This window comes from Myodes glareolus, chromosome 16 (genome assembly GCF_982192425.1).
Source record: "Myodes glareolus chromosome 16, mMyoGla1.1, whole genome shotgun sequence".
Lineage (NCBI taxonomy): Eukaryota > Metazoa > Chordata > Mammalia > Rodentia > Cricetidae > Myodes > Myodes glareolus.
The window spans coordinates 72,539,265-72,562,835 of record NC_142041.1 but is presented as its reverse complement, the minus strand read 5'-3'; the positions used below and the strand labels follow the sequence as shown (position 1 = coordinate 72,562,835).

Sequence of the window (23,571 nt, the reverse complement as noted above, 5' to 3'; positions counted from 1 at the left end):
GCCCATACTGACTCCTGGGTCACTAAGATTAGACTCGCAGGAACTGGGCCTTAGCAATGGGTACAAATGATGCCTAGGATTGTCTTTGGGATTAATGACAAACAAAAAACAAAACAAAACAAAAACCCAAAACAAACAAACAAAAAGAAAACACACAACAATGACGACATGATTGTCAGCATAGGGCATAAGCACTCTTTAAAAATACAGTTCGAATTAAGGGCCACATGAGACTTGCTATCTCCAGGATCCAGCCTAATTTCCTTTAGTTTCATCAGTTTAAAAAATATTACCACGTATCTACAGAAGAAATATTAAAGGTGAAACAGATGAAAATTTTAAAGACAAAAACTCTTGTTTCTAAGATTTGAAACATACTCAAAGGATATATATTACAGATGATAAGTGTCTGCAGAATTGACACATAAATTTAAAGGCAGAAAAATAAGAAATAGCCAAAGTGCAGTAAAAGGGAAAACCCTGAAAAATGCACTAAAGAGCTTCAGAAAACTGAGTGAATGATATAAGGATGTTTATCATGCATAAATCCAGAATCCTGGAAGAATTAGTAGAAAAATATTTAAAAATATGATGGCCCCAATCCTCCTAAATTTCATAAAAATTATATTAGAAGATCTGAGAATCTCAATGTATCCTGAGGAGAAAAATATTGCGAAGAAAAACACACAAATATATCATTTTCAAATTGCAGAAAGCCATTTTCAAGGAGCTGTTAAGCATTGCAAGAAACCCTGCATCCTGTCACTACAAAAGACATGACAAGAGAATTAACTTTTGTCAAGGGAAAGCTTTTTGTTTCTATTGTTTTTAATAAGTTTTCAGAGAGAGAGGGAATGGTTCTGTGAAAAACGCTGTGAAATAAAAGACAAATTTAAACTACTGTTGCCCCATTGAACTTTCTGTGAAGTCAAAGGTAGTTGATATTTTCATTCCTCCCCTTAAAAAATCTAATAGGTATACCTGGAATGTGACTACTTCAAATACCACATGCATAATGTGAGAACTGAATTTCTGATGTTTCACTTAATTTAAATAAAGTTGCATTCTACTGGGTTGCCCTATTCAGAAGATTACTTAAAAATTTAATATTAGATCAACTCAGCATGTGATCAAAACCAGTGTTTATTTATGTTCAATCCATTCTTCAAGAATAAATTTGTTTTGAGATTAGAACATATAAGGCTCTAATAGTATTAAGTATATTTTAAATAAACAACAAGTAAAAAGTTCAGCTTTTAGGTAAATACTAAAATTACTAAAGATTTTTATTTTTAAAACAGAATATGTCAATGAATAGGGTAGAAATCATAAATAATGCAGTTAGAATAAATATATTATTTTCATTTGTATTTGAGAGTCTTACTCTTAAACTATTGCAAGATATAAAAGCAGCTTTAGTTTAATTTAGAGAAAATATCTTTGAAACAGACAAAATTAACACACAAGAATTCCATCTATACTCAAGATTTACCAAGTATTGATTTTCCAATCTCAATTTAAAAATTACTCAGATACCAACTGAATTTGAAACGAATAAATATTAATAAAATATGCATATAATCAAGAAAGTCACCTAACAAGAATAATTTATCCAATATTGCAGAATTCAGGAAGAGAGCAAAGAGATACACAAGAAAGAGCAAGAAAGAACAAACTGTATTATACAAGCTATCATACATCGTAGTCCAGAGCTCTCATCAGTATCATTCTAAAGGTCAAACATAACAAACAAGGCAAGAGAACAAAGTTGAACATAAAATTAGGAGAATGGTTGACAGATGAGATGGAGAGAGAAAGAGAGAGAGAGAGAGAGAGAGAGACAGAGAGAGACAGAGAGAGAGAGAGAAAGGGAGAGAGAGAAGGAGGAGGAGGAGGGGGGAAGGAGAGGTCATATTCATCTAGGTGCAGCTAATGTCAGAAGCATTCAGTAGATGTAAACATGCAGTAGGTAGACAACTAGTTCCCAAAACACAGAAGTAGACAGTTATTTTCTAAATATTTTAAAATTCCACTTGTTTGTATAAGTTTATTTATAGTCATCATTAGAAAATGCTGAAGCAGATCTGAAATAAAGAAATGTGCTTATTTGAGCTTATGTTATTAAAGAAAAAAATCAAAGTAACATTCTACAACTCTGGATTTATTCGGAAGAAAACAATGCACCAATGTGGGTCTCTGTCTCTATCTCCATCCATCGCCAGATGAAGGTTCTATGGTGATAAGCAAGATATTCATCAGTGTGGCTATGGGATAAGGCCAGTTCAGGCACCCTCTCCTCTGCTGCCCAAGGAACAAGCTGGGGACATCTCCTTGGACCTGGGATCCCCTCTAGAGTCAAGTCTCTTGTCAACCCTAAAATGGCTCCCTTAATTGAGATATTTACTTCCCTGCTCCCATATCCACCCTTCCTCCATCCCATCCATCCCCTTCCCCCAAGCTCTCCCCAATCCTCCCCTTCTCCCTTCTCTCTACTCGTCTCCCCTTATAGACCCCCCTCCATGCACCCAACTTTTGACTGGCAATCTTGTCTACTTCCAATATCCAGGAGGATAACTGTATGATTTTCTTTGGGTTCACCTTCCCAAGGTCCAAATGAGGAGCAGAAGGAGGGAGAACATGAACAAGGAAGTCAGGACCGCGAAGGGTGCGTCCACCCACTGAGATGGTGGGACTGATCTAATGGGAGCTCACCAAGACCAGCTGGGCTAGGACTGATGAAACATGTGATCAGACCGGACTCTCTGAGTGTGGCTGACAATGAGGGCTGACTGAGAAGCCAAGGACAATGACACTGGGTTTTGATTCTACTGCATGGACTGACTTTGTGGGAGCCTGGTTTGTTGGATGCTCACCTTTATAGACCTGGATGGAAGGAGGAGGACCTTGGACTTCCCACGGGGCAGGGAACCCTGACTTCTCTTAGGACTGGAGAGTGAGGGGAAGAGGGGGAAGGGGGGAGAGGGAGAGAAAAAGGTGGTAGGGAGAAGGTGGAAATTTTTAATAAATAAATAAATAAATGCAAAGAAAATAATGCAAAATTTTTAAAAATATGTAATTTTTTTGTTTTCCAGACTACTGACAATTTTTCAATAGATCATTAGAAAAAAAACTACTTGGCCAGGTGGTGGTGACACAAACATTCAATCCCTGCATTCCTGAGGTAGATATCGGCAGATGTCTACAGAGAGAGTTCTAGGACAGACAAAGCCACACAGAGAAACCAAGTCCCCAAACAAACGAACAAACAAACAAAACCAAATTTAAAAAAGGAAAACAAACTGCTAATTACATGCTGAAATGACAAAGCATAACATTTGTAATATTATCTTGGGAAAAAAATATACTCTTAGTTTGGCAATGAGGAAAAAAATAACTGGAAAGTATTTGGCGGTGGCTCTGCCATTTATAAAGATAAAAATTATAGTTATAGTTAAAAAAAATTAAGTCTTAAGGATCAAACTGCTTTAGGAAATAAACCATAAGCAGCTTTTAGTAAAGATTTAGGGAAAATGTAAATTTGAAATGTTATACATGAAAAGCAGAGAAAAATATAATCCTACTCTGAACAAATGAGAGGATTAAAAACTTTACGTTTTTTATCAGTTTAAAATTCTTAGAAAAAAATATAAATTAAGTAAAACTTGATGTTTTTTATGTCACATGTCATTAAGTATTATTTGAATATTTTATTATTCTCTTGTTAAACAACTTTATTACGTAATAGATAAGTGGGTACATATAGAATTTTATGCCATTATTTCTTTCCATATACCACTTGCTCATTTATCTAATTTCCAATTTTCATATTCAATAAGCAGAGCCTGAAATTGTGGGGTAACATACGGTGGGTGATATTTATCCCCAGTCATCAACTACTCTCCTAAATCTCAGAGAATTCTCAGCATTCAGGGCAGTAGGGTAGGAGAGTACCTGCTTGAGCACACACTCAGAAGTTTTGACTTATGCCCATTCTTCCCACCTCAAAAGACATTGCTGATTAATTATTCTGAGTATTGTCCAGAATTAACTATTATATGCACAATAATCTAAGACATTTTGGTCTGTAATGGAAAACAGAGATGGGTTAAGGAAGTGAGAAGTGGCATATTTAGTCACACTCAGGGAACCATGAATTCGTGTTTGGAGCTTTCCATGAATTTTCTTCAAATCATTCTCATCTGGAAACACACAGAGATTACACTATTCTCTTCTGTTATTAAAGCTTCAGATTCATTTTTATGTATTGGATTTCCAATAATCTGCCATTCCTTCTTTCCTCCCTCATTTCCTTCTTTTGTTTCTTTATTTATTTTTCTGGAAAAATGCCAGATAAAACAACTGAAGTTTGGTTTAGAAGAGAAAGTCTAACACAATGGGGAAGAGATGCCAGAGGAAGCATGAGACATTGGATTGGCAACCTTTCACCTTTCATCCAGTCAGAAACCAGAAAAGGAAAAATGCTGCTGCTTAGATCATGACACTGTCCATATTCAGGGCAGATTTACCCTTTCTAGTTGAATATCTGTGAAAACAACCTTACAAACAAACACAGAGGTACTCACTCTTTTTAGATGATTTTAAACCTAAGTCAGTTTGACAATAATTTACCATAAAATGGGTCTTGCAAGTTGTTTGAATGGATTTTAATGAAAATTAAAGTGTTACATATAATAACACTTCTAGGTTGGCTATTTGGCTCATTGATATTACTTGCTGAGCAAACATAAAGACTAGAGTTCCCACCACAAACATGAGGAAAGAATCCAGATGTGGTCAAGTTCATCTTTCAGGCTCACACTATGGAACATAAATAAATCAGACAGGAAGGTAACAGTGAGAATGGACATATTAAAGTGAAAAGGGAAATTTTCACTGTCTACACTCCAAGATAAAAAACTTCAGGCAAATATTAACCCTGGAAAGAGAACTCTTCTTAGAGGGACCATCCTCCTTGATGTTTGCCCTATTCAGAGTGGTAAGCCTTGAAAATACATACACAAAACAATGGAAACAGATTCAAATGTATGTATATATATATGTGCATATACACATATTTGCATATATATATATGTATATATATATGAATGAAACAATTATAAAACACAAGCTATCATCTTGAGAGTTAAGGAACTCATGAAAGATTTCTGAGGTGTGGGAACAGGGAAGAGTGTGAAGGAGGAATGAGAGGAAAGTGATCCAACTATATTTAAATTTAAAAGAGTAAAATTCATTTTTTTGAAATTTAAAGATATTTACATTCATTCTCTCTTTCTCTTCCTCCTACCAACATATCTCATGTAACTTCCTTCATTCTCTCTCAAATTCATGACCTCTAGAGTCTTTAATTCTTGTTTTAAACACACACACACACACACACACACACACACACACACTTCTAAATACAGAAATGCAATAAATTTCAGTCAATGTAATGTTACTTATGTAGATACAATTTCAGAACAGACCACTTGATATTAGATAATCAACATGGGGGTTCTTCTCTGAGAGAAATATATTCTCTGGCTCTAAGCTTTCAAATCTATGTTTTTGAAGTTTAATGTTGTGGCTAATGCTATAGTATAAAAATATAACAGTTCAGTTTCAATATTCCTCTTAGTTACTAATTTATATATAAAATTGTGCATTATTTTTATATTTAATAAGTGAAGAGTTAATATAGAGAAGATTTGATAAATTCCATATTTTAGGGAGAGTGGTTTAAGATTTCAGTGAATATAATATGGAAAATATTTCAAAATCAGTCAAGTGATGCTTTATTTGATAACTCATCAAAATTTAAATGATTAAAAAATAAAAACTGAAATTACTATAATGGTAAAGATAATTTCACAGAAACTTTTAAATGTAAATGTTAGTTTAAAACATCTTGCTATGGAGTGTGATTAGATAACCATAGATATTAGGAAATAAATTTCTATTCATCTGTAGAATTAAATAATGGTTTTATGGAAATTAAGAATAAGTCTTTTTACAGAGATTTTATAAGATCCATTATAAAACATTACAACTATTGTATTGGTGAATAGAACTCTAGAGTTGAAAATCACTGTAGTTCATACATCAACATTTCAAACTTAGTTAAGAATCTGGAAAATTACTTAATACACTGCATTAATTTAGATATGACTAAGTTTAATTACTAAATATCTGATGTTATGTTAACCTTAAGTACCTTTTTGTTAACCATAAATAGAGAGCATTTTTAACTTATCCCTTTGGACCCAGTGCTGTTTGGCAGGGAGTTAGAGTACATGAGGAACCACTGCTTTCCTTCATATGAGAAATAAACCACCTGTGGAAATTGTAGTCAGTTTGAAGCACATTGGTTGACACAGGCCCCAAATTACAAGTCACGTAGGAAAAAAAAAAAAGAAAGCCATACTCTTCTTTCTGATTTGAGTAGACTTTAGTCCCTTCAGTACTTGACACTTTCTCTCTGTTCTTATGTCTAAAGATCCAAGATCAAGTTCACTGTTCCAGTGATAGTAGTAGTTCTGAAATTCGGTCAATATCTTATTCAAGAGGAAAGCACAAGAATCTATTAAGAAAAAGATGAAGTGAGCCAGAAGAACACACAGAGACTATGGTACTAAGGCTTCTATATCTCTTCTAATCCTGTTTCTGGGTCTTCAGACACAAGAGCATTGCTGTGGGACAACACTCTTGTACACCGTTAAGATTTGTCACTCATATTACTTTAATAAAATGCTAATTTGCAAGTAACCAGGCAGAAAGTATAGGCAGGACACCCAGACTAAGAGTATTCTGGGAAGCAGAAATAAGGTCACTTCCCACATTCAAAGAAGTAAGATGAGAATGCCTCACTGAGAAAGGCACCAGGCCATGTGGCCAAATATAGACAAGAATTATTGGTTAAGTTGTAAGAGATAATGAATAATAAGCCTGATCTAATAGGCCAATCAATTTAAAAGTAATATTATCCTCGGTGTGTTTCTTTATAATTGAATGGCAGTACAGAAAGGTCTCACAATGACCATTCACATGCTATCACTTGTATATTCAACTTCACTTATAAGTTTGGTGTTTATGGAAAAGAAAAAGTTTTCTCTGAACAATTAGAGCAATGATGTTCTATCAGAGATTAACTACATAGTTATTTATATTTATTCAATTATTAAATTAAGTGAGAATTCCCATTGATTTTTTTAAAAAAGGGGGAAATTAAATGTCAACTTTAAATAATAAAGTTAAATCACAAAATAAAAAAGATTCTAAAGAGATAAAAACAAGTATAACACTGAGCTTAAGGGTTAGTCTTAAGTACTCTGATATTCTCTGTAATATGACCACACTGTTACAACCCCTGGAAATTCTGTGTGTATGATATTTCTTGAAATCTTTCTCCTCTGCAAAATAAAATTTTGGTTAAAAGCTGAAGATGCTGTTTTTAATTAAACCTTTAGGATAACTTCCTCGTGACCAGTTTGGTTTGGTCTCAGTACTGCTCAGAGTCACAGCAGGAAATAAAACTCACAGTCAAAAGACTCTGTTGTGCTTGAAGGAAAAGGTTAGCCAGGGAAAGTACACAGTGTGGTGTAAGGGACTTGGACAACAGAATGATGAAGGGGTAAGTCTGAAGTTGAGTCAGGGAGGATGCTGTAACTTTTGAGTATCTGCATATGAGAGATTGTGCACCAAAGTACAGTTGCATCCTGAAGTCTGAAGTTAAAAAGAAATACCACACTAGCACAGAACTGAGTATAATAAGGAGATAACTGTTTAGGGGTAGACTCACAGATTACAGTTCTACCCAAGTGGGCTGGTAACTTAAAGGCTACTGGCTGAAAGATTTTCTACAGCACCTCCCCTTTTGATTAAATAACAGCGTTCTAAGCCTAATACAAAATTATATACAATAAAAAGCAAATATTAAATATAAAAGTATTACAACCAGCATAAACAATATTAAGCAAGAAACATGATAAATGTTTTAATAATTATTATATCTTAAGGAGTCCACATCTTGTATTATAAATAACTTGGCCAAGTCATAAGAGGAAAGTAACTATGACTATCTAGTCTTCAACCCCTTTGAAGATTCAAAACGAGAAATAATATTACTTGAGTAAGCAGGAAGTGCAATCAAGCAACTTCCAAAATGTGCAACAAATGACAGAGACATCTGGCTACCTAGGCAATCACCCAGTCTCACTTGCAACATTGAAGCAACCAAAGTGAACTTAGTCCTAGAGTAACTGACGGACCATTTTCCGAGGCAGGAAAATTTTCAAAACCATCTTACCCTGTCTTGACAAGATTTGACAGTCTTTTTTTCTTGTATTCTGCTTGCCCTATCTGGTCATTGTGCATTTTGTCAATGGTTGATGCATGGGCAGTTCCTTGCCCAAAGTCAAGTTTTGCCAAGTAAACAAGCTCCAAGTGGTGAGGCTTCAGTGCTCAACATTTTCTCACGTCAGCAGAAACCTAAGTTATTTAAATGTCATACTCTATAGCTCTTTGAAGTGGTTGAAGATTACCTATCTATTCAGAACACACTTGCTATGCATCTAAAGAACCTGATTAGTCTAACTTTAAGTATGACAAGCATGGAAGACTATTGACCTATAATTTTTAATACCTATATAGCTTAAATACTAAGACTTTACAATAGAATAAGATGTTCAGATATTATTCTTAAAATCCTGTCTAATAAATTTTATGACTCTCTTTCCATAAAATTAAAAAAATATTTCTTCCAATAATAATAGAAAACAAAACTTTTTATCCTTCTTTTCCTGAGTCACCAATTCATAAATGATATGGTATTAATTACGTTCATGAAATTCAACAAGGCAAGAGTGAAAATTCAAGGCAGAAACATTGTTATATGTTCTTGTAAGTAATCTATTATATGATGCTAGCAGCAGGGAAGTAATAAGCGGATAACCCTTCTCTATACACTGAAATGAAGAACAGCTACATTTCCTGAACTCGTTCTCTGAAGAAAACATTGCTCTCCATTTTAAATTTTCAGGCTGTTTGAAACTGAGTTTCAAGAGCTTAAGCACTGGTAAATACACAGGGAACATTCACCCAATCTTAGTTAACAAGTCTGTTCTATTTCTGTCACCTTTGTTCGAACTGCCAGTCAGAAAAGTTCCCTCAGGAGTTAGCTGTCAACCCTGTGTGATTTCATGCAGGTTACTAAAATGCCTGCAGAAATGAGCATGTTTCATCCATCACTGTGTTTGCCTTTTGCAGACTGTCCAGGAGCAAAAGGTCTTAAATCTCACAAGTTCCCTGAACATCTTTGCTTCTCATAAATATAAGAAGTCTTTTTTGTAATATTTGTGATAGGGAGATTACCTGCCAACCTTAATATTTAGAGATGTTCTAAGCAGCAAAGTAAAGTGATATGGACACAATTTCTTTATATATAGATAGATAGATAACAGAGTTCCAACTTACTGGTCCTTGAAGTTCAAGAGTATGAACCTAGACCAATTGATTCACATACAAGTTCCGAAGTAAAGTAGATGGGGTAATTCCTCAGTAGAATAAATGTTAACCTTATTGAGAATTAATTCTATGAAATCTATGAAAACACAAAAGGTTGTACTTAGCACAGTCTCAGTAAAATAAAAATAATATTTAAGAGACACAGATATTAAAACAGATATATATATATATATATATATATTACTATAAATGTCTAATGAAGACTGCAGTGTGAAATACAATATATCTGCAAATGCTAATTACTCAGGAGCAAAAGGCATCTATCAACCAGAGCTACTACATGTCACTTAGTGATGAAAACATGTTTCAGTAAAATTGATTCACAAGAATCTATTCAAAGACCTTATATAAAATATTATTGTAGTCTATATCATATCGACAAAGGTGCTTGAAAACAGTTTTTAAGTGGGAACTTATGAAAAACATTAAGAATTAGTACTCAGAAACATCAGAAAGTTGCCTGAGTGGGTAAGATTTTTTTGAAGATATGTAAGTCATCCTTAGATTAACTTAATAGAACATAACAAATAACATTTTTTGTTGAAGAAGCACTACTGAGAACTTGGACAACTCTCTTGTTTTGCATTCTGAATAATAACTATGTGGATCAATTAATTTTTTTCATTTCTGTAACAAAATAACCTGGTAAAAATAATGTAAGGAATGCAGGCTTATTGGGGCTCCACATTCTAAGTATAGATAATGATAGTCTGCAAATGTTGGTAGCAAAAACTTCAGGCAGTTGGTAATAAATGTCCAAAAAATTATCCAGAAATATATAAATGCTGATGCTTTCCTAAATACATATATTATAATGAAAGGACAGAACTGTAGAAGTTCTGGCTTTTGATTGTGTTAAAGTAGTGTTTTAAACAGTTTATGGTTTTTATGCTCTCTTAAGTCTTGATTTTATAAGCAAAGCCTTGGGTAATTCATATTAGGGTCAGGTTGGTTATGGTCTATTCGTCAAGAGTGTGTACTAACTCTCTCAATTAATTATATTGGACAAAGGTTGTTTCTAAGAATTTATTTGAGAAACTTTTCTTTAATAATTGAGATACTGCTGTAAGTAATTTGCCTGTGGAGATGATCCAGGGAAAGTCAGATTCAAGACATTGCCAGTTTATTATAGACTGTCTATCATCAGTCATTTGCTATATGGGCAATGTTCAGTTCTTATTAGCTTCCAAGCGGATGAGATGGATAGAAATTAATCTTCAGTTGGGTAAGTTCACTCACACCATGATAAAGTAGTTATAGCTAAGAAATGTCTATGATGGGACTGGAGAGATTGTTCAGTCTTTAATAACACTAACTGCTTCTCCAGGGTTGCTGGGTCCAATTTTGAGCATCCAAATGGTGACTCACAACTCTCTGTAACTCCTATATAAGAAGATTCAACACCCTCTTCTGGCCTCTGTGGACATCATGCATGCACATACATACACACATATATGCAGGCAAAATATCCATGCATACAAAATTAAATTAAAAAAAATCAGGCAAAACAATGTTTCAGTAATAGATCTGTCTCTCTCAGAGCAATGTGTAACCTGGAGGACCAAATGAACTCAATAGAGTCCTATGACTCACACAGGGATGCTCACGAGCATCTGGAATGGGACACGCTTACCCTAGTGAAGGTTAAAGAGGTGCTGAGTTTGCTACTTACACAGAGAACGTCTTTCATTCTGTCATATTAAACAGACACAACTTTCATGTGTCTCATCACCATCAACTATGATTGATACAGTTGTCAATGGAGAATATCAAAATAACAAATATGTACTAATTATCCTCAAAGCATATTGCTATATGATTTTTACATGTTTTAATAGAGAGAAAAGTCAGGTAGTTCTGAAGTAATTTCTCTACACTACAGTTTCATTAAATGAATTTAGTTGTTTGTCCAGTCTGATGGATACAATTTTGTAAGTGAAGTTAAACTGTACATCTGATTTTTAGATAATTAATGGGAAAACTGTATATACTGAAAGTAAACTATTTTTCTTTCTCTGTATCTCTTTACTTATTATTCTCTTATTTATTTTGCTTTTTTTATGTGAAGGGTTGACACATTATGTAACATATGTTTATATGTAATATGTAATACACATTTTGACTAGATTTAAGCATCATTTAGGTCAAGAATTTTAATACAATTCTACTATCTAGGCATCTTTGTTGTTATGAATTGTTGTTTTCTGACTATCACTGTGATCCTTATCCATAAATATAAGATAAATATTAACTGAGTTCTCTTTTACTTTACATCTTTGAGATAATTTTATGACAATAATATTCACTGGAATAGCCATTGCTTTCAATGACCATATAGTGTGTTTTATTGATGGTCAAAAATATTAACAGAAAAAGTTAAAGTTTTTGAGGAAAGAAAAAAATATATCTTTGGGTAGGTTAGCATTTATGGGAGACTGTCATAACTCAGAGGCAAGAAATAGGCTTTTCCTCATTGTGTCAGCTGAAAATTTATTTCCTTTTACAAACTGTGTATTGAGATTGTTTTCTTTTCTTCCTTATACACCAAGTTAGTGTGAGCAGCTATCTAAATCAAATCTAACGACTTCTATATCTTCCATCTGGCAGACATGATCATGCTTGGGGAAGAGTAGAAGCACACTTGAGAATCAGATAAATGCAGTGTACCTGTCACTAATATCTAAAATGCTCTTATTTTAAATTTATGCATAGATTTTGAGAACAACGATGTTGAAGAAGAGAGGGCCTGCTTTTGGTCCCAGTCACTCTGACTATCTTACACCCAAAATAATCACACAGAAACTGGATAAATTAAAACACTACTTGGCCATTAGATCTAGCCTCCTATTGGCTAACTCTCACATCTTGATTTAATGCATTTCTACTAATCTGTGTTCATCATGAGTTCATAGCTTATGGGCAAAGATTTAGCATGTTTTTCCATGTCTCCATGGAGGCTCTCTCACTCTGTTTTCTTTCTCCCAAAATTCAGTTCTGTCTTCTCCGCCTACCTAAGTTCTGCCCTATCAGGCCAAACAGTTTCTTTATTGATTAACCAATGAAAGCTACACATAAACAGAAGGCCCTCCTACACCACAACAGTCACTACCTACTTGAAATGACATATAAAATGTTCCTTCATTCAAAAGTATTATCACCAGTGTATACAATACACAATACAGGAAAGCAAATACTGTTTTAAAATGACCATGAAGATGTTCCCTCTAGTAAATGAGGGAAAATGCTCTATTTTGCCAAGGCAGTTTTCATCATAATTGTGATTACTGGATAGCTATTATTTTCATAGTGATTCTGAAATGCATTTGACAAAAGAAAATTGATGATCACATAGAATCATAAACACAAAATGTAATGACCTCAGCTTTAGAAGGATTTATACATAAAAGCATAGGCATCCCAAATACATGCCTAGGCTCTTAAAGCATGAAACTTCTAAAGTCACCTGATTCTTAAAGTAGTGCAGATGTGCCATCTGTCTTCATATGCAGGAGGCACACAAGCTGATTAGTCTTAGCACTGATTCCTTGACTGTCAATCAAATGCTTACATACAATGTCTACTTCTTGGGCACCATCTGCTAGAACAACTAGGACTCTTAAGAGAACTTTCTCATCTATCACAGTGCCCCTAACTGTTAAACCATGTCCTTTTCTGAGGCAGTTGACTCCCATATACTATATTTCACACACCACAAAAATGCTACTCAATAGGGAGGCTAAGGGCATTCACTGTCTATTGTTAGATCAAGATAAAACTGAAATTTCCAGTCAAGGTAGGTGACATAGGCCTTTAAGCTCAGCACTCAGGAGGCAGAGGCAGGGAGATCTCTGTGATTTCAAGGTCAGGAAAATGAATTCCAGAACAGCTGGAACTATACAGAGAAACCCTGTCTTGAAAAACTAAAAACAAAAAATCAAACCAAACCAAACCAAAATTATAACAACAAAAACCCTGAAACTGTTATGATGTATACATTCCTCAAAAATTCATGGGTTGAAACATATGCCCCACTGTCCCAGCTTTAATAGTTTGGGACCATTATGTGATGAGTGGTTAGAAACCTTACCAAAAAGCTGAATGGACCAGGACATAGTTAAATGAATGCTTGTTATACTCGAAAGAGGAACTGAGTTAGGACATTTGACAACATGTAACAAATCAGTTTCAATGTCATGCACTCATATGCCCTAATTTGGAGAAGCAGTGATGGGAGGATTTTTGAAAATTGTTGGTGAACTAGTCTTTTTGTATTGGTAGTATCAGATTTTGTGAGATCTCATCACTTTGTGAATCTCTGGCCTCTCTATATATACTCATACACATGCATTCACATGAACATCTATACAAGACACACATAAGCACACATATGTTTGAAAAAAGAAACTTAAGACACGTGGCTGTTTACCTTTGTATGTGCATCTGGTTTCAAGCTGAAGGCTATGTTCAAAGTGCCTTTCAGGAAGCCAGACCCAGGGCTTCACCAGAAAGTAAACCTATTAAAACCTTGGCAATGAACTTGGCAGACTCTAAGAGTAAACACCTATACTCTATCAGTTACCTAGATTCACATACTTTATTCTAGGAGTGCAAACATGAAAGCCAGAGTCTCATTTTAAATCATTAACACTTGAGGGTCCACAACAATGCAATCCTCTAGAGTTCAGTACATACAAATTCTCAGAACACTCTGTATCAGCTGACTTCTAAATGTGTTCCATTAGAAAAAAAACATTGCATTTCCTTCCTTGGCAGGACTTCAAGAAGTCAGACTAGTATGTTGAAACTTTCAATAACCTGGAGCTAAAAGTGTACAGTTATAGCATACTGTTGATGTAGGAGGGTCATTTGTTTATGTGTTACTTTCACTGGTTAATAAAGAGACTGCCTTGGCCTTTTAATAGGGCAGAAAATTAGGTGGACAAGTAGGCAGAACAGAATGCTGCAAAGAAGGCAATGAGACAGACTCCATGATTTCCCTTCCCTGAGAGAGACACTGGCTAGACTCATGTCAGTAAGCCAAGACCTCGTGGTGGCATACAGATTATTAGAAATGGGTTAGTCAAGATGTGAGAGTTAGCCAATAAGAGGCTGGAACTAATGGGCTAGGCAGTATTTAAATGAATACAGTTTCTGTGTGATTATTTCAGGTAAAACTAGGTGGGAGCCAGGTGGCGAGAAGTGGCCCGCCGCTCCTTTTACAAGTGGTATTCCAACATGGTTAACTAACGCCATGTAAAACCTGAGAGGGCTTTAAAATGAATTCTAGACACAAATATAGAGTTTATCACAGCTTTGTGCTGTTTGCTAGGACGTGCTGTAGAGAGATTTCCTGATTCAGCAACAGCACTGGGGGGGGGGGAACCCTGCCATTTTGAAACACAGCTTCCTGGGCTGTGCCACCAGTGCAAACTCCGGCTATGGAACATTTCTGGGCTCGGGATTGGGAAGAAAGTACTCTGAGACCATACCAATGGCTCAGTGTTCCCTGCCTGCACCCAGGCAGACAGCGGGATCAGGCTTAGGCAGGCAAGAGAGCATGGCGGATTTCTGCCGCCATACAGAGAGATGTTTCCAGGCTGCGCAGTGTGTCAGATTTGGTTGTAACTTGGAGAAAAAGAGTTTCTGTGCTGCACACTCAGTCTCAGAGTTAAAGGCTGTGTGCGGCTCCTTCCTGGCATCCCCAGAGCTAGCACAAAATGGTACGTCCTCCATTTTGAAATTGGAAAGAGGTGAAGCCAACATCCAGAGCAGCCCGCTGCTCTGCAGCTCAGAGGAGCAACTGGTTCAGAGTCACAGGTGGCTTTGCCTTGTTGGACTGGGCGGGGTAAGCAGGCAGTACCAGTTTTTAACCTAGGAATGTCGCAGCTTAGATTCTTAAGCTCTTATCGATTTAAAACTGCAAACAAAAAAATGCTCCTGGAGAGTAAAAAATTACAGACAGTGCAATAGGACAGACTCAGACATAAAGGACCTCTAAATGGGTCACAGTGTTGGATGAGTGTACATAGGCTTGGAAGAGAGAAGAAAAAGAATATAGAGAATAAAGTTAATGCCTTAAAGAAGGTTAAAGTCTTTAAAGAGACAGAGTACAGATAGTTATAGATTAAAAGAAATAAAGAAAAAATGCCACATATAAAATGGAAAATTCACAGAGAGTTTGGATTCTGTATACTGTATTTTCTTTGAATTTTTTGACTGAGAAGGAGCTAAGTACAGAGAGACATTTCATTGTATGGGCTGCTAGGCTAAACCACCATGCATATTATTATAAAAGTATTATGACTGCAGTATTTGGATCTAAGGACATGATGCTTTGGAAAGAGGTTCTTCTTTTGTTTTCACAGAGGATGAGACCCTATGCATTGCTTCTATCCCAATATGGTATGATAGATGACGCCCTCCAGCAAGGTTGCTGTGAACATCCTCAGAAACTTACTTTGCTCAACTGCCAACTGAAAAGAACCTAGCACAGGTTATACCACAAAATATCTGATTAACAGCACCCCTATACAACAGGAAGACATTTGGAGAGAAATAACTATGTCCATAATCCCAAATATTGTTTATAAATGTTCATTTACATTTAAAAGGGGTATGGTATATGTATGAATAATTTGCATTGGTATAAATCTTGACTTATTGATACAAGTTTAAGGTCAATTTTGTTATATGTATATGTATTTCAGATATTGATTAAGGTATTGTGATTGTGTAGTTCATTTTAAAAATGTAATGTATAATTAGGAAATATAGGTTGTTAATCGATAATCATCAATAATAGTCAAGCTTGTAGTCATGTTAATTAGATTTTCTAGATATATAGAGATATTTTTCAGTTAAATAGGCATTCTTCATATCTTTCAGAGTCTACAGAATATGGCATTTAATGTTTTAATAACCTAGGGTTTTTCATGACAATGAGACATGTCTGCTCCTGGCAGCACCAATCTACTTCAAGAGGATTATGGGCATCGAAGAGACTCCTTATGGAGTTGGTTAGCCATTTATGCAAGAAACTGCTCTTGCCTGGACTGATGTATAGACTGTACATAAAGAACCCGCAGAGAGAGGACTGGTGAACTTGCCTAAAGGTAAGATGATCTTTCAGGGTTCCTGATTCATGAAAGAGTCTGTGAGACATTCTGCAGGATACAAAAGAAAGTGACTGAACTATCTTTGAAATTTCCTCCTTCATGGAAATGTCTGCTGGATACTATGGGCCTGAAGGTTGAAGATGGATGTCCCAATGGTGCAGAGAAACTTTGGGTGACTGTACAGGTAGCGAGATGTCTCTGTCATTTCTAGAGTTTTGGAAGTTGCTTACTTCTTGTTTACTTAGGTAATATTTTATCCTTCTGGAGTCTTTGATGGAGTTGAAGAATGGGTAGATAGTTATAATTTTCCTTAGTTATGATAAAAGACAAAATAGATCTTAATATTGTAATTATAATTCTTGCTTTATAACTATTTTGCTATATGTAATTTTACTATGTTAAAGTGAAAGCCTTTCTTTTTTGTTTAAACAGAAAAAGGGGAAATGATGTAGGAGGATCATCTGTCTATGTGTTACTTTCACTGGTTAATAAAGAGACTGCCTTGACCTTTTAATAGGGCAGAAAATTAGGTGGGCAGAGTAGACAAAACAGAATGCTGGGAAGAAGGCAATGAGACAGATGCCATAATTCCCCTTCCCAAGATGGACACTGGCTAGACTCATGCAGGCAAGCCACAACCTCATGGTGGCATACAGATTATTAGAAATGGGGTTAGTCAAGATGTGAGTTAGCCAATAAGAGGCTAGGGCTAATGGGCCAGGCAGTGTTTAAATGAATACAGTTTCCATGTAATTATTTCAGGTAAAACTAGCTGGGAGTCGGGTGGCGAGAAGTGGCCCGCCACTCCTTTTACACTCTGTGGTTCTCTGAGAAATTCTTTTTACATTATGTTTTGTCCTATTTGACTGCTAAACCTCAATCTCTGCCTCTCTTACTATTTCTTTTTAAATAGAAAGGATGTGTAGTATTGGTGCTATTTTCTAAAGAGAGTAATGAAAGTTCAAAAGTAGAGTAGTATAAATGAGAGCAGCAGAGTTAAGCCCACATCTAGTTGTCATAATGCACTCCTTCATTTTGAAGTGCATGTTTGTGCAAGCAGCAAGATACACTAAGCTTTGGTCACAATGGGATCACCCTCATGAGGAGAGTACTTATTCATGAATTTGTGAGTCATTTTCTTCTAATGGTGTATTAACTTCAACTGTGAGACATCAATTTTTTTTAAAAAATGTAATGTTTCTGAAGTATCTTTTCACATGTCTAAGATGTTTTACATAAATTTTCCAGGGAATTTCTATTATTATTAGCAACAAGAACACATTGCCTGTGAATTATCAGATTCATTAGTGCTTATCTAGATTATTTGATGCTGGGGAAAAATATGTCTAGGCAAGTAAAGATACTTGCTGCCAACCCTGAGAACCTAAATTTCACTCCAGGACCCTTATGGTAGATGGAGAAAATTGTTACTTTCAACTTGCTCTCTGATTTTAACCTGAGGCATACATGCACACTCCCTCTCATATATATACAAAATAAATATATGTATTTTTAATTATTGAAAACAAATAAATACGTAAGTTGATGACAACTTTTGTAAATGTAAGCCATTACTCTGTGTAGTAGGACAAGGACATTTAATTTTCCTTATTTCTAAGTGGTTAGTGATGTGTGTATAAGGCATTTGCATGGGAACCATCCACAATTTCCTTACTGGAGATTGTCAAATATACTAGCCTTACTTCCTCATAAAAACTATGCAAAATATGACAGAAAAGAAGCCCCAGGTAATTATCTACATAAATGTTCACAGTTTCCTCCCAAGGCTTGCTTCTATGGCAGCAGGGGAGCCTGTGCCATACCCAGTACCAAACTTGCCATGGGAGCAAAATGAAAGATTCTTAGCTCTAAAGTCATTGGGGCTCATCTCATGAATCACAGAGCAATAGACACAAACACAAGCTCTTCATACTGAATGAGACTTGATGAGCCATCCTTGATAGCAAATTAATACACTTTGGACTCGGGTAGACCTTTTTTATGTTCTCCTAATTAAAAGAAGCTACACATATGCCACAAGCTAAATTGCAGAATTAAAACCTCACAATTTATATTACCAACTACAGTTTTTCTCAGTCTCAATATAGAATCTCATGCATAAAGATTTCAAAAATGAGGTTGAGAAGGAATACTCGGTGGTTAAGAACACTGGGTATTCTTCCAGATGACCTGTATTTGATACTTAGTGCCAATATGGTTGCTAAAATTCCAGGACACAGGGTTCCAATGCTCTCTTCAGAAAGGTGTATGGCACACAGATACCATATAGCCAAACACCCATATCCTTAAAAAGAAAGTAATTAATTAAAAAATAATTCACACATGTTATTTTATCATTTAAAAATTAATTGTAATTTCAAAATTTTAAAAGATGTATGAAATCAACTATGCACACATGCACAAACTAAAGAAAAATCAAATAAGCCTTTCTGCTCAAATAATTGCATATTTTGTCTGAAGAATGAGTGTATTTTAAGGAAAGCATCTTCATCATTGTAAATTTGAAGTTACTGATGATTATTTTAAACAACATGAGATTAGGGATCTGCAGAGCAGAATTGCATAGTTAGCTGCAGAGAATTCACCACCATTAGTTAGCCAGGCAAAGGGGAAGGATGCCCAACTCTACAGTATGTTACAGTCACTATTCAAAGATCTTATGTTCCCTTCTAGGTAAACCACAGTCACTCTGTCAGACATACACATATACATTCTTTGTTATATGTTGCTATGCATAACCACAGGTTTCAGGTTTAGATTTTTATATTATCTTAGTTACATTCAAAAGACAGAAAAAATATCTGTCATCCAGAATTTTTAATGATCAGGTTATTTTAGACAAAAATAATTCAATAAATAAAATGCTGAAAATCAGTAATTCTCAAATGAGCAATTTAAATATATTAGTTAAGGAATTCCATCAGCACAAATTTTTGAAATTATATATAACAATTTAAAGTGTATTTAATGAGACTTGGGAGTAGGCCTCTGTGATCCCAAATAAATATTATTTTCTTTGACTTTTAAAACTGCTTTTTAATTCTAATAATATTCGAATACAAACAGTCTATTTCTAAAAGGAAGTCCATTTCAGCATAAATAGAAATATTTTCAAGTCTCTAAAACAAAATTACAGTATTTCACAAGACACATCATTATTAGTAGTTTAGAAAGGCATAAATTCAAATTATGAAGTTTATGATAATTAACATCAGAACCAGCTTTGAGAATCCATTACCTACTAGGAAAATTACAGATATGGGAATAGTAACATAATAACAAAAGCATAAGGCATAAAATCAAGTGGTCTAGTTTACATTATAACATCATTTTCTATGAGCTATGCATGTCTGAGAGCATTATTTAGCTTCCTATGTTAATCCACTAACAGTCCTGGTAATGGAGGTAACTTTAAGTAACACAGAAGTAGAACCTTCAACAAAGAATGATGCACTTCTATAATGACAGCATCAGTGACACTAGGGAGATTTGTTTGGTCAGAGTCAGTACCATCTGTCCTAAAAAACAACTGTTGAGGCTTGGACCAAAGTGTGAGGTCAGGGCACAGTTTCTTGTAATGTAATAGTCAATTTGATAAGTTTGTTCCTGCTACTGTTACCAAAGTAATTACAGAATTGCAAGTCAAGATGCATTAGAAAAGAGATACAGAGAAAATTTTAAAAAAGAAGCTTCTCAGTTTCAGAAGGTCCCATTAATTGTTTCTCAGAGTGTCTGTGATGCTGGGGTTATATTTAGGATATGATCTCCTGTGCCAATGCATTCAAGTGTACTTCCCACATCTCTTCTATGAGGTTGACTGTGGTTGATTTTATGTTGAGGTCTTTGATCAATTTGGACTTGAGTTTGTGCATGGTGATAGATATGGGTCTATTTTCATTCTTCAACATGTTGATATCCAGTTATGCCAGTAACATTTGTTGAATATGCTTTCTTTTTTCATGTTATATTTTTTTGCTTCTTTGTCAAAAATCAGATATCCTTAGGTGTATGGATTAATACCTGGGTCTTTGATTCAGTTCCATTGGTCCTCCTGTCAGTTTTTATGACAATACCAGGCTATTTTCAGTACTGTATCTCAATAGTAGAGTATGAAGTCAGGGATTGTGGTGCCTCCAGAATTTCCTTTACTGTACGGGATTGTTTTGGCTATCTTGGGTTTTTGTCCTTCCTTATGAAGTTGAGTCCTGTTCTTTCAAAGTCTGTGAAGAATTTTGCTGGAATTTTGTTGGTCACTGCATTGAATCTGTAGATTGCTTAGTAAGATTGCCATTTTTACTATGTTAATTCTACCTACCCAAGAGTATGAAAGATCTTTCCATTTTAAGTTCTGTAAAGCAAAGGACACGCTCAAGAAGATAAAAGGCAGCCTACAGAATGGGAAAAGATCTTTTTCAACAATACCACATCAGTCTGATCTCCAAAATATACAAAGAACTCAAGAAATTGGTCATCAGAAGAAGAAATTATTCAATAAAAAAATGGGATACAGACCTAAACAGAGAACTCTCAATAGAGGAATCTAAAATGGTGAAAGACACTTAAGGAAATGTTCAGCATTCTCAGCCATCAGAGGAATGCAAACCAAAACAAGTCTGAGATTCCATCTTAGACCTGTAAGCATGGTCAAGTTCAAACACACTAATAACAACTTTCCTGGAGAGAATGTGGGGTAAAGGGAACACTCCCAACTTGTACAGCCCCTTTGGAAAACAGTATGGCAATTTCTCAGAAAATTAAGAAATAACTTTCCTTAAGACACAGCAGTAATACCTTTGGATGGATATATATATATATATATATATATATATATATATATATATATATATATATATATACATACATATATCCAAAGGATGCACAATCATACCACAAGGTCATGTGCTCAATTATGTTCATATCAGCATTGTTTGTCATAGCGAGAACCTAGAAACAACCTAAATGCCCATCAATTGAAGAATGGGCTAAGGAAAATGTGGTACATTCACACAGCAGAAAAAAATGACATCTTGAAATTTTCAAGAAAATGGATGTATCTGGAAACCTCATACTGAATGAGATAATTCAGACCCAGAAAGACAAATATTATATGTATTCACTCATAAATGGCTTTTAGACATAAAACAAAGAAAACCAGCCTGCAATTCACAGTTCCACAGAACTTAGACAACAATGAGGACTCTAAGAGAGACATTTATGGATCTTATCTACATGGGAAGTAAAAAAGACCAGATCTCCTGAGTAATTTGGAAGCATGGGGACCATGAGAAACGGTAGAAGGGGAAGGAAAAGGAAAGGAGGGGTGCAGAAAAAATATATATAGCTCAATATAATCAATAAAAAAGAAAAAAGTTAAAAAAGAAAATAGAAGAGGAAAAACCAGGCAAACTTAATAAGAATAACTGTACCTGAATAAAATTATCAATAAAGCCTAAGATACTGTGACTCACACAGCCACATTGCCATTTTCTTGAAAACTGTTAGAATTATAACATGTTAACTTAAGGTTTTTCCTGTTGCTTGTTTTGTGTTTTGTTTTTGGAAAACATCACATACATTTCTTACACAAACCTAAAGCACATGACAGTGTCTACGTGTAAACTTCAAGGATGGTGAAACCTAAAGCACATGAGGGTATCTACGTGTAAACTACGGTGACGGTGACTGCAGGCTACAGTCAAGGATTTACCACAAAACCCAAAAGCATTAAAAGAATGACTTGATCAAATTTGACAGCCAGAATTGAGATTATTATTTTATGTCATCTTTTCACACCAAACAATTAAAACATGTATATGTGAGGTTGTATATTCTCAACTTAATCCTGTCAACAAAATTAATTCTTTTACATAGCTAATTATTTTGAGATTCAAAATTCCTCTCAGTGGGGACAGAAATCCCACTTTTACATGCAAGCCCAGTTCCCAGGCCATGCTGCCAGAACATCCAGCATCACATTCAATTTCCATTAGTGAGCCCTGTCATTATTCTAATATGATTACACGGTCTTGTAAAATGTCCCTTTTTATGAAAGACAATTAGTTTTCATTTAAAAACATTCTAGATGCCAAATATTTAGAAGCAACTCTGAATAAAGCAATTTTTTTCCCTACAAATATTCACAGCAGTCCCCACATCAGTCTCAGGCTGGACACAAGAGCAAGTCTTAAAACGTAAGACCTTGATTTGAAATACCACTTCTAGATTGATCAGAAAAGGCACATAGCAGAACAATGATAACAAAGAATGTTTCATATTCCAGAAGTAGACATGAGGTCTTAGAGAGCAACCCTTTAAAACAGTGCATTTGAGAGATATCTATATGGGAATGCAATATATGTGGCAAAGCTTTCTCATCAGATCTGATTACACACTGATGATAGGTGCTTTAAGTTATTCAGCCTTGATTATCAGTTAAGTTTACCAGATGTCATGAAGTAAAAGGCCAGAAGAAAGAATTCAAGATAAACATTCCCTGTGAGAGATGTTGAATATCAATGACTTCTAGCATTTAAATAATCTGATTTTAGATCATTGTATTTGCATTTCATACAAAGTAGTCTGAAGTATTACATACACAGTTTTTTTTTCTGCCTTATATGGCCCTAAGTATGTTACAAAAGAAATAACACATTGCAACATTGCCAAATATGAAAGTAAGAACATAATTTGTTTTCCTTTTCAAGAAATGTCTGTGTATTTTTACAAACTCTAAGTTTGTTGACTCTAAGGGAACAGGAAGAAAGACATGAGTTCTCCTGGTCTGCTCTTCCAGGACTCTGAAGCTCACTAGAGAAGGACATTACTGATCCTCCCTCTGCTGTTTCTACTCAACACTTTTAAAACGTTAATGCCTCACTGGCTAAACAGAGTGACTCTGTCAAATGAACTTAAA

At 35.1% G+C, this 23,571-nt stretch overlaps 1 protein-coding gene across 6 annotated transcripts in view; it reads right to left on the bottom strand.

The window, feature by feature from the left end:
• The window catches only part of Ralyl (RALY RNA binding protein like), a 758,034-nt gene that overhangs the window by 414,204 nt on the left and 320,259 nt on the right, over positions 1-23,571 (bottom strand). The gene's annotated exons all lie outside the window — the stretch shown is intronic.